The following is an 11,870-nucleotide window of genomic DNA, read 5'->3' on the forward strand; positions in this document are numbered from 1 at the left end:
AATTTATTTCTGCATCTTGAGAAGATAAATCCCTTGTAGACCAAAAATGTGCTTCAAATAGTAGCTTCTTCTCTGTTGCTTAGACCACCAATCTCATGCTTCTATTGGCTCTAGAAGGGGGGTAAAATACCAAGACACCTGGTCAGCATTCCCCTAGATCACTTCTTCTTCTTCTCCCAGTTCGAAGTGTTGTTTGCTACCTATAAACTGTGATCGCGCGTTGTGCAATTTTTTCAATCCTTCTTTTTGCATAAGATCCCCCAAAAATGACTGAAAGCCACTTGCTTTTTTAACATGTCATCCTATTCTAGAAGTTGTCTATAACTTTTGGATATTTACAAGAAATAATATCCAAAATATCAAAAATGGACTGAACTTGTCCAAAAATCTAGTATTTTTGAACCATCCACACTACAGACACTAACACTAATGACTAATATGGCATTGACTCTCTAGATCAATAAGAAATCCGAATGATGATGCACTCTAGAGTTTTTCACACTATGTCCGCCTAGCGGTATGACATCCACCCCCTCTTAACCTGCACATCCTTCCGGCATGTGCCAAAGTCTTATGGATTTGCAGTGTCAGAAGAAGTACCCTCTGTCATGTCAATGTCTTCATCTTCTACCTCTTCTTCTTCCATATTCTCATGTTCATGCTCAATATCCAACTCCTTCAACTCATATGCTAAAGAATCCCATGTTTAAAGAGCTTGATACGTTTTCCAACCCCACTAGAATCCTTAGAGCTATCCCATCCATCTTATTTAATTCATAGGTAGCATTGTCAAAAACAAACCTTACTACATATGGACCAAACCACACTTTTCCATCTTCAAACTGGCACTATGCTCATTTTCCAAGCTGTTGTCATAAACCATCACCCAGTTCCCTTATTGTATAGCTCATGGTCGAAGTCTATGTTGCTTGTCAAACCTCTTATTGTTCTTGATCCTTGTAGTCTTCATCTTTTTCATGGTTGTCTCAATGTCTTCAGGTCTTCTTTCTAACTATCTAATGCATAGGACCAGCAACTCCTCTATTCAAACCCTCTTCCCATGGTAGAACACTCCAATTAGCAATAGTCTCCTCAATAGGCATGATTGGCTATTGTCCATACATTAATTCAACAGGCATATACCCTGTAACTGCACTATGAGTGGTCCTATCAGCCCATAAAGCAAAGGGTAACATTTTTTGCCACTCTTTCATCCTGCCCTTGCATGACTTTACTAATGCATTAATGATAAGCTGATGACCTCTTTCACTTTTTCCATTTTCTTTAGAACTGTAGGCTAAAGTTAAAGCCAGCTTGATACCCAATCGTGAAAAGAAGTCACAAGCCTCATCCGCATCCAATTCTCCTCTATCTGCAACCACTTTACCAACATAACCATACCTGCCTATAAAAGACTTCTTCTAATAAGAACCTGCAAATTGCTTGAGTAGTCTTTGTACTAAGAGCTCCACCTTTCACTTGATTTGTCGAGTCTTCTTGTGCAAGCACAAGATATCTCATATTCCATAAACCTATAGGCATGGTAACCAAATCAACTACCTGTTTGTAATGCATAGACAATGGATAGGTCGGTTGCAACCCATCTCTATGCTTTACCATGGAATACATCTGACAGTCAGTGCATGATTCCACATAATGCTCCACATCTTTATACATGTTTTGCCACCAATAATTCTCTTTGATCTTAGCAAATGTGCCCCAAACTCCTCTATGTACAGCCCATAAACTTTCATGAAACTCTTTCATCACCTGTTGTTGAGAAGCCCTATCTTCCAATACACATACTAGAGCTCCTCTCTTTTTCTTTGCATATTTCCATAAATATCCGTCTTTCAAGAAAAACCCATAAGCTTATCTTTTAATCCTTTTGAATTCAGCTTCAAACCACTCAACCTTCTTTGTCATGAGGCTAAGATATTTGCCTATTTTCAGCCAATCATCCTCATACAACTCTTCCAAAATTTTTGTTCTCACTGAAGCATAACAGTAATGATGCTTTCTCTCTACTTCCCATCTCTTCTCCATGGCTGTAAGCTCTTTTCTTACTGTTGAAATCCATGTTACAATAGTTGTACATGTTGTATTTGCTATTATGACAGTTGTACCTTCATTAATGACAGTTGTACTTATTGTTTTCAGATCTGTACCTGTAGTAAGAGTAGCTACATACTCATTCCTTGTTGTCATAAAGTCATTTTTAACACCTATCATATCGTTCTCTTCATCTTCCATCAGTTCCTCTTCATCTTCAAACACCTTGCTCGTGAAAGCATGTCAGCCCACGGGGATTTCTCTACCTGCAATATGTTGAAAATCAAGGTTAAGTGACTTTATATATGCAATCCACCATAACATGGCAATATCGGGAGTTGAGCAATTTACTATCATGCCCAATAGAGGTAGACAATCAGCCTCTACCACTACATGAGCTCCCTCATAAAATACTCCTTATCACACTTAAGGGCTGTCACTACATCCCAAAGCTCTCTTTTGACTTGAGAATACCATAGTTGTCATTCATTGAGGACCTTTGCTCCAAACTGAATGGCATACCTACTCCAATCAGCATGATCCTGACCCACTGCCCAAACCAATGCCAATTGGGCTTGTATCCCCACAGTGAAAATAATAGATTGCCCATTCTCATAATTTACTCTCTTTAGTGTTGAGTTGAAATCAGTAAGCTCTTTAGCTTCCGAACTACCTTCAGATGTTGTTTACCCTACCAAAACTTTTGCCCTTTTCTCAAGAGTTGATATAAACTTTCAGTCATAAGAGCAAAATATGGAATCCATATCAAGTAAAAGACACATGCACCCAAAAATCTTCTCACCTCAAATACATTTGAACATGTCTCCTGCAGCCTGCTTATGGCATCAATCTTTACTGGTGAAAGTTTTCTCCCATATGGTCCACACATGTGCCCAACAACTAATACTTCCTCCACTCCAAAAACCGATTTTTCTCTTAATGACAGAGTCAAATGCACTTCTTCAAGACGACTCAAAATCATGTCACAATCAGCAATATGATCAGCCACAAATCTTCTACATCCATGCTCATTCAACTCTTCATTCTTCTCGTAGATATCACATCCTTGGATCGGCACATCATCAAGAAAGGGTAAGGTCAATTGAGAAATATACTCCCTCAAAACTTTATGCATAGCATTCATCATATGCTCCACTGAATTGTTTGCTCCCTATGGAAGCATACACATTCTAACCAAACTAAGCGGTGTCTTCATGGTAGTGATATCCGGACTTTCCAATGCAAGCTGGAACTGATCGTATCATGGATATAAATCACCCATAGAGTAAATTGTCTTGCCTACAAATGCTTCTGCAAATTCATCCACTATCAAGCCTGATCCAACATTCGTTATGGATGTAAATCTTGTATAAACCTCAAAGCACCATTCTTCTTTGGAACAGTAAACCACCAATTTGAATATGGAGCTGAAGAAGGCTCCAAAATCTGCATTATGATCTTCTCATTCAAAAGCTCCAACAGCTTAGGCAAATATACTCAAGGCACTGGGATAGGCTTTAAATTCCATGGCACATGAGGTACTATAAAGGTCACCATGGGTGCAACTATGGTCGGATCAACACATCCAATTTCATCTGGCTGAAATGCAATGGATTTCCCATACCTTGGCAACATCTGTGATAAACAAGCTCTTTCTGTAGGCAAAAGAAAGCTTGTATCACCAATTTTCAACTCTTATAAAGTTTCAACTATAAATTTATATCATACTCCATGTGGATCCCGTAAACTAGACTGTTGAGTCGCTTTTTCAACCAACCCATCACTTTCAAGCAATAAAGGCAAAGCCACAGGTTTAACCTTCTTTGCAACTGTTTTGTACTTTTTGTATTCACCGTTGCTTCAACCCTTCTTTGCAGCCCATAACATTTATGCTCAGCAAACTCTTGAATGACTTCATACATCTCTAAAGTGTCAACATAAATAACCTCTTTTTCTACCCTATTTTCAGCATTAACTTTTGCAAAAATTTCAACCATTGTATCAACATCAACCAGCCCTGAAATACCTTCTTTTGCAGCCATCAAACCATATGTCTTCAGCTCTTTTTGAGCCCATCCTACATATTTATTTTCAGCCCTACACATGGCTGAAATGTCCTTAAAACTGCCAAGACTACATGTTGTCCATTCTTGCAATCCAAACACAAACACAGTTTCCCTCTTTCCTGGAGGCATAATTATCTTCCTGAAGGCACTGCCATAGCCTCCACTTATAGCAGTGCTGTCTAAAAACCCTTAAACTCTCGTGCATTAGGTGGCATGGGATTATCTTATAGACTATCCTATTTGCGGGGATGATTCACACAAACAGTGAGAAACTGTACCGCCTTTGTATTGTCTTTACTCCAAACCCGAGCATATAAAGAACCATCATCCAAGGCTTTTATTTCCAGCCTTGATTTTGAAATATAGGGATGCCCCAAAATCACCGGATAACAACATAAATCTTGCACAAAAAAAATGATATTCATCCCTAATATCTCCAATAGTCATGGGTGCATTCAGACAAACTGCATAAAGATCCCCTGATGAATTGTTTGATGCCCACATGCGCCATCCCAAATCTATATCAATCGGCCAACCTCCATTCTCACACAAGTTGTGTGCCATAACATTGATTTCAAAACCATGATCCAAGAGAGCTATGCAAGGTGTCTCTCTTTCTCCCACTTTAACAATTGTCTTTGTTGTAGCACGAGCCCAATGCGTTCGTGAATAATGACTGCTTGGAATAAAATGAGCATCTTCTCTTTCATGTACTTGTTGTTGATGGACATCCCCATTATGAATAGCCTTTTCTCTATGCTTATTGTTGCCCATAAGACCAATTTCAACCACAAGCTTGTTGTCTACACTCCCATTTAACCCATTTTCAACATCAACCTGCTCCAAATCAGCATTACATGCATCATCATATTCCCTCTGAAGTTGTTTCTCTATGTCTTTGTCAACTTACATCAATGCTTTCAAAACTTCACCATCAAACTACTATCTTTTTCGTTTCAGCATATCAATGATTGCATCATGAAATTCATGCTTCACGATTCCAAGAACTTCGCCAAGTGTGAATTCCACTCTACTGCTAAGTATGCGATCTTCCAGGACCTTTTAAGGTTTGTGGCAGTCTCAAGATTCGATTGTAACCTGTAACAGGCTGCTTGTCCCTTTCCTTCCCTTCTTGTTTCTTCTCTTGAGATGCATCCTCCATAACATGCTCAAGTATGGCTTTTTCATCCTCTTTCTACTACTCCATTTTACTTCATGTTATGCATTTAGATGGGTCTAAAGAGGAAGGACTAGTAGTGTCCTCATCTCTTCTTCTCTTTTCTTCCACAAGAGTTTCTTAATTATGAACCATAGGCTAAAAATAAATCCACTGGTGCACTCCATCATGTTCTCCCTCGTATACTCTGACTTGCATCAATCAATTCAGACTTGGTTGTTTTGCCTTTTTCCATGCAATCTAACACCTGTATCCAAACGCGATATTTTGCTTCAGCCATGCCTCCTTTACGAGCTTCTTCGGTCCTTTCAATTCTCAACCCATATGTGGCTACATCTATGGCAACAAATGTTGTCCTTACTGCCATCTCTTCCAACCTCTTTTGTATGCCACCATTTCCAAAATTTGGCTCTATTGGAAGACCAGTTTCTATTGCATGTATTTTGCCATCTTTCCAAAAGACTAACATTTTCGCTTCCGCTTCACGATAGGTTGTACAGTCTTGCTTTTCATGCTGTAAACTATCACAACAAATACATCTTCTCTTGTATCCTTCTTTACGGTCTTTGGACTGTTGCCCCGCCGACCTTGCTCTTCTACCTTAACATTCAACTTTTCGACCTTTGCATAGAATTCTGTCAAATTCAGCCTCAAATCACGCGTGCCTTTGATTAATTCATCCACATCATCACCTTTAAGATCGGAACCAACAGGTATAGCAGGTTGTTCTACCATAGCCACACGCCCCTTTGCTGCACCCCCTTCTGAGCAGCACTGATAGGTATAGTACTTGTACCCCATCTTAATTTCATCCGCTCTCTCTTTAACAACATATGCACTACCTCAATTACATTAGTCCAATCTTATTTCAGCCCCGTTTCGGAAGAGGCATCTTCTAAATTATTAGTCAACTTCTCCTACAAAACAGGATCTGTAGCCTTTAGAAATAAATCAATTTTCTGACTCTCCAATGATTGCTACTCATCGACATCCAACTGCGCATAATACTGACTTTCAAATTCATGGAGCAAAGCTGTAGCAACCAACCCTTTGTTGGGATTTTCAATCCAATCTATAAATGTCTTTTTAGTTACCAATCCTGCATCTTCCAAGAAAAACTCTTCTCTCAAATCTTTCTTAAAAGCTACCCAATCAGGATCTCTTCTATATAACTCATCAATCCAATCATGCAATGCATGCATGGCCAAACGGGAGAAATACCAACTCCATGCATACTACAGTACCCCATGAAACATCTTTTCTTCATACAATCGGATGAAGGCTGAAACATTTTGACCCTTAAACTACTTCAATTCTTGTCCCACTGCCTACAATGCATTCACAGCTAAGGAATCAATTCTTTCTACTTCCTGCTGAGTTTGCATCTGCTATTGTAACAATAATTGATGATGTCGTTGTTGTTGCAACAAAGCAATCGTCTGTTGTAAAGCATCACCACTACTTGAACCTGCAAAATCCCCCATCTTTACACACCTGCTGCCGACTTTCACGTCGTCAAGTTCACCACTGTCCAAGCGTTTGGGGTCGAAAGTCTACAATATGTTTTCATTGGATACTCACAGGAAAGAAAGGCATAAAAGTACATTGTTCCAACTACACGAGAGATATTGCTAAGCTGTGATGTCATATTTGATGAGTTAGCATCTTGGTATGGTGCTAAGAAAGCTGTGGTATATTATGATATGTCATAAGGCACATATACTAAAAATGGACAACAAGGCACTTCTTCTATCAATAGACATATGCAGGATGCATCTAGCAGTGTAAGTCCTTAGACAGGCAAGCCATACAGCCATGGGTCTCCATCCAACTGACATGGATACATCAGTCTAAGGGGGAGAGATATAGGAAAAGAAGAGAAGGTTTCTGAAATTGTTATAGGTCCATTGACCTTCACGATATGACTCTAGTGAGAGCCTTGATAGCGAGTTTGGCATACCTGCAGTGGTTACACCTGGAGTTATGCAAAGATATGTACCGCCTCATGAGTGGGTGGAATCTAGTTTACCTCCATTGTGGAGATCGCAAAGAAAAAGGAAGCCTATGGATTGGCTTACCTATAGTGGTGGATACTCAGTGAGACATTATACATACATGACAAAAGTGTTGAAATACAAAGAGCCTGCATCTTTTGCAAAAGCAATTGAGGATGAGAACTGGTGCAAGGCTATGGATGATGAATATGAGGCTTTGTTGAAAAATAGAACATGGGATTTGTTTGAGTTTCCTAAGGGCAAAGTGCCTATTGGATGCAAGTGGATCTATAAAGTAAAATGTAAGTCTGATTGCTCACTAGAAAGGTACAAAGCAAGATTAGTAGTAGTGAAAGGATATGCCTAGTAGAATGGGCCAAATTATAAGGAAACCTTTCGTTTGGTTGCTAAGATGGCAATTATACAAAGAACTGTTATAGCATTGGCTGCATCCAAAGACTCGAATCTTTATCAGACAAACGTTAAAAATGCCTTCTTAAATGGTGATTTGGAAGAAGAGGTTTATATGGATTAGTCAAAGGGCTATGTGCATCCTGATTATCCATCGTATGTAGGCACATTGAAGAAAGTGTTGTATGGCTTAAAGCAAGCCCCGCAAGCCTAGAATGCTAGGATTACTTCCTACTTGCAAACACTTGGATTTCAACTAGGCAAAGCTTATCAGAGTCTATTTACCAGGAAAACAGAGTCAAGATATGTGATTTTGGTGCTCTAAATAGATAATCTTGTGATCACAAGTGATGAGATACAGGGCATTGATGACATAAAAGCTATGTTGCATAAAGAATTTTTGTTTATAAACTTGGAAGAGCTGAAAGTTTTCTTAGGCATTGAAGTTATGCGTACACCTCATGGAATATGGATGATACAAAAACAGTATGCACAGAATGTTGAAGTATGGTGTGCTAGAATCCAAACCCATAGACACACCACTGGAGCAAAATGTAAAGCTGGCTATTGATATAGGAAATGTGATAGAGAACGTAACTATGTATAGACAGATGGCTGGTAGTTTGATCTATCTCACTATCACTAGACTAGACTTGAGTTATACATTTGATTTGATAAGCCAGTTTATGCAGCAACCAAGGAAACCTCACCTAGATGCTGTGAGGAAGATTTTGAGATATGTGAAGGGTACATTGCCTTACGGGCTGTTCTATAAGCATGGTAAGCCTGTTCAGCTTACAATTTATTGTGATGCAAATTGGGTTGGTTGTATGTATGGCAGGAAATCGACCAATGGATATGCATTTGGTCTTGAAAGCAGCATGGTTAGTTGGAGTAGTAAAAAATAACCTACTGTAGCTCTCTCAAGTAATACATGGGTGTAGCATTGGCTATGCATGAGGCTGCTTGGTTGGTTAAGTTGATGGATGACTTGGGGATTCATGTGGATAAACCAATCAAGATGTATTGTGATAATATGAGACATGTGCTCTTGGCAAGCAATCCAGTTTATCATACTAGGTCGAAGCACGTAGAGGTACATTACCATTTCATTAGGGAAATTGTGTGCTTTGAGGTAGGATAGACCTCATACATATGAAGACTAAAGACCAAGTGGCAAATATCTTTACCAAATCCCTTGGTAGAGATAAGTTCACTCATTTTAGATTGCTCCTTGGGATACGTAAAGTGACTTGAGCTTGAAGGGGAGTGTTGAGATATGCAAGCTCAGTCTACATAATACCTACCGACTCTATCCAACAATAGATTAGTTGGATGATATGCGTGTGTAATAAAGTTGGTCAGACTTAGCCAGTACAGTTATACTAAGTCTTTATACTGCTTGACTTAGGTTGTAATACATTGTACTTTGTGTTACTCAGTTAGAGAAAGTGTGATGAATAATGAAAAAGAGAACATTGAGAGCAGTTTGCTCTCGGTTGCCCCTATCTCTCTCTCATCTTTCTTCTAACAAGTTCCACATTAACAATCTAGAGACCAAGATTTCTTATACAGACCACTTATTTACTCCTCTACTCTAGATTACCTTCTCACAATCACAGAATCCAACAAGTGATTCTCACTCTACCATCATGCTTATGCATTACCAAATCCATATGCAACAAATACTCAACAAAGATATCAATGGCAAGTAAACACTATATTAGAGAATTGCAAATCTTGCAAATTCCAATTTCAAATAAGAAGTATTTGACTATTTGTCTAAACATTAACCCCTTATTTGCAAGTAGATAAGATTTGAAGGTGAATTCCCTATATAGTATTTAGGGTGAATTCCACCTTCAAGTAAAAGGATAAGATTTGACCATATGGCCAAATATTGCCCATGTTGGAGATTTTCAAGCTATATGAAATTTCCTAGATTCCTTGATATAGTATTAGAAAATTAGAAAATTCTTATCATTTTTAATTTCTGTGTTTTTTTTCACCATCTATATCTTTTTCCTTTTGGTCTCAATAGTTCTGTAAGTTATGTGTAACAATGCAATGTTTTTGAATCAAAATCTATCAAAAACACCATCTCACATTTTAACGTAAGTATACATATTTCCCTATTGATGGGTGAAATGGCCTAATAAGTACCTTCAAAAAGTTCAATGCATGTAAAAATGTGCGAGTGTTTCCGCTTCTAAGTAACACTTGGGCACGTTCAACTTTTGATTCCAAATTTGCCTACCCTATGTTTGGTCCAAAGAGCCTTTAATAGTATTAGCCACATTACACATGAAGCCATTGGTTGAATGTTCACCCAATTCTCTTAAATTTGTATTCCCATTGTACTAATATTCTTGTAATAGTTATCAATTGCCCTTGTTTTATTTAAGAACAAAATACATTATCTAAGATCCCATCAATAATAAGCATGACTAAGATAAAAAGTAGCATATGGAGATATTGACAAAAATGTTCTTGCACAAGGCATTGTGAAAAGATAGAGAGATTTTCAAATGATTCTGATTTCTAAAGGATAAACTTTCCTCCCTAGCCAATAGTGCTTTAATATAAAAGCAGAATAGTAATAGCTATACCAAGGACCTTTAGAAATTTCTATGTTGGTCTATATATTATTAGTAATTAGTTTGATGAAGCTAATAGAAATTTACAAAACATAGATATTGTGAGTATGCATGGAGATGCATGTATGTTTGTTATAAGTAATACAATGTGATTCCCAAAAAGACCAAATAGATGAATCGCTTCGATCAAGCCCATTTCCAATGCAATCATTTACCAAGCTTGATCTCTCTTCAATAGACTTGTCTGAATCAACTTGATCCAAGCCCGGGGGGGACACACACACACACACACACACACGTATAAAAAGAATCATAAGTTGATGCACATAGATTATCCTTGTGCTTTAAACATTCAACCAACAAGATTTTGAAAATATTTTCATTTGTCTATTTCCAAAAGATGGCCTTGTACTCGAGGAAGAATAGAAACTCAAGAATGGGCATATCGGTCTTACATGGGGAGGCCAAAAATCTCAACTAGGCACATGGATCAACAAAGGCTAATAGGATAACCAATCTACATTGTAGTAGTCTCTAATGCCAAACCATATGGAGAATCCCTACATGCAACTGCATGCGTAAGTTTCAAGTGCACAAGAATGCCGCATGCCTTCTCATGCGCTCTAAATCACCCTTTAAGCTTTGCACATGCCTCGGAGTATGTAAATGGCCTTTGTCCATAGAGGTGAGAGTTTGAAAAATACAAATGTATTGTTTATTCATAAACTCCCTGCAACTTGATATCCAGATACACCATGCAAGCTGCCAATTAGCTCTCATCTGTAACAATACCTTGCAATCGGCCAAAAATGGGTATACCTCTCAATTGCTTATCTTACATATGAAAAGCTATGGAAGTACTCATAGCCACAAGTAGGCTTGTTTTGGGCAAAGTTATGTGCTGACTAGGAAGTGTCTTTAAAATGGCAAACACTACTCAAGCCTCAAGCAAACTTTAAGTGCCAAGACACTAGCCACAGACACAAATGAACAAAAAACTACAGAAAGGTCCACATGAATCTCTAAAGGATCAGACACTCATGTCCATGAAGAATCTAGATTCTAGAGTCAGCTCACAGGTGGTCTTGCTCTAGAGACCCTAAAAACCTAAGCAGAGAATTCAGCATTTGTCAAATATCCTCATCTTGAAATCTCGGCCTGCACAATGACAGACCGTGCATGGCAATGAACCACCACGACTCTAGGCCCGAATCCTGCCTGCCACTTTCTATGCAAGTTTCAAGGGGAGTCACAACACCTGGATCTGAAGGAACGAGGGTAAGAAGGTGGAGAAAACGTCCTGGGGAGGTCATTTTTAGCAGAGGAACAAACATAGCTTGTACCTACTTTTCAAATCTATAGCTTGCCTCTGCATCCTGATGCTCCCCATCTTTGTCAGCATGCAGTATCCCATCCGAATGCATTATTTAGTTGCAAGTAAACAAGCATACCCACAAAAGATCTTGTATGAAGGCTTCCTTCTTGGCATTAATACTAAGAATATCTGTGATGTCACCTTTTTAACCATGCAGTAATTTATGACTCATACTTGTTAACTATTGTTTAAAAACTA

Source organism: Lygodium microphyllum, chromosome 15, assembly GCF_053477565.2.
Source record: "Lygodium microphyllum isolate KBCC chromosome 15, Lygodium_microphyllum_v1.1.10, whole genome shotgun sequence".
NCBI classification, from domain to species: domain Eukaryota; kingdom Viridiplantae; phylum Streptophyta; class Polypodiopsida; order Schizaeales; family Lygodiaceae; genus Lygodium; species Lygodium microphyllum.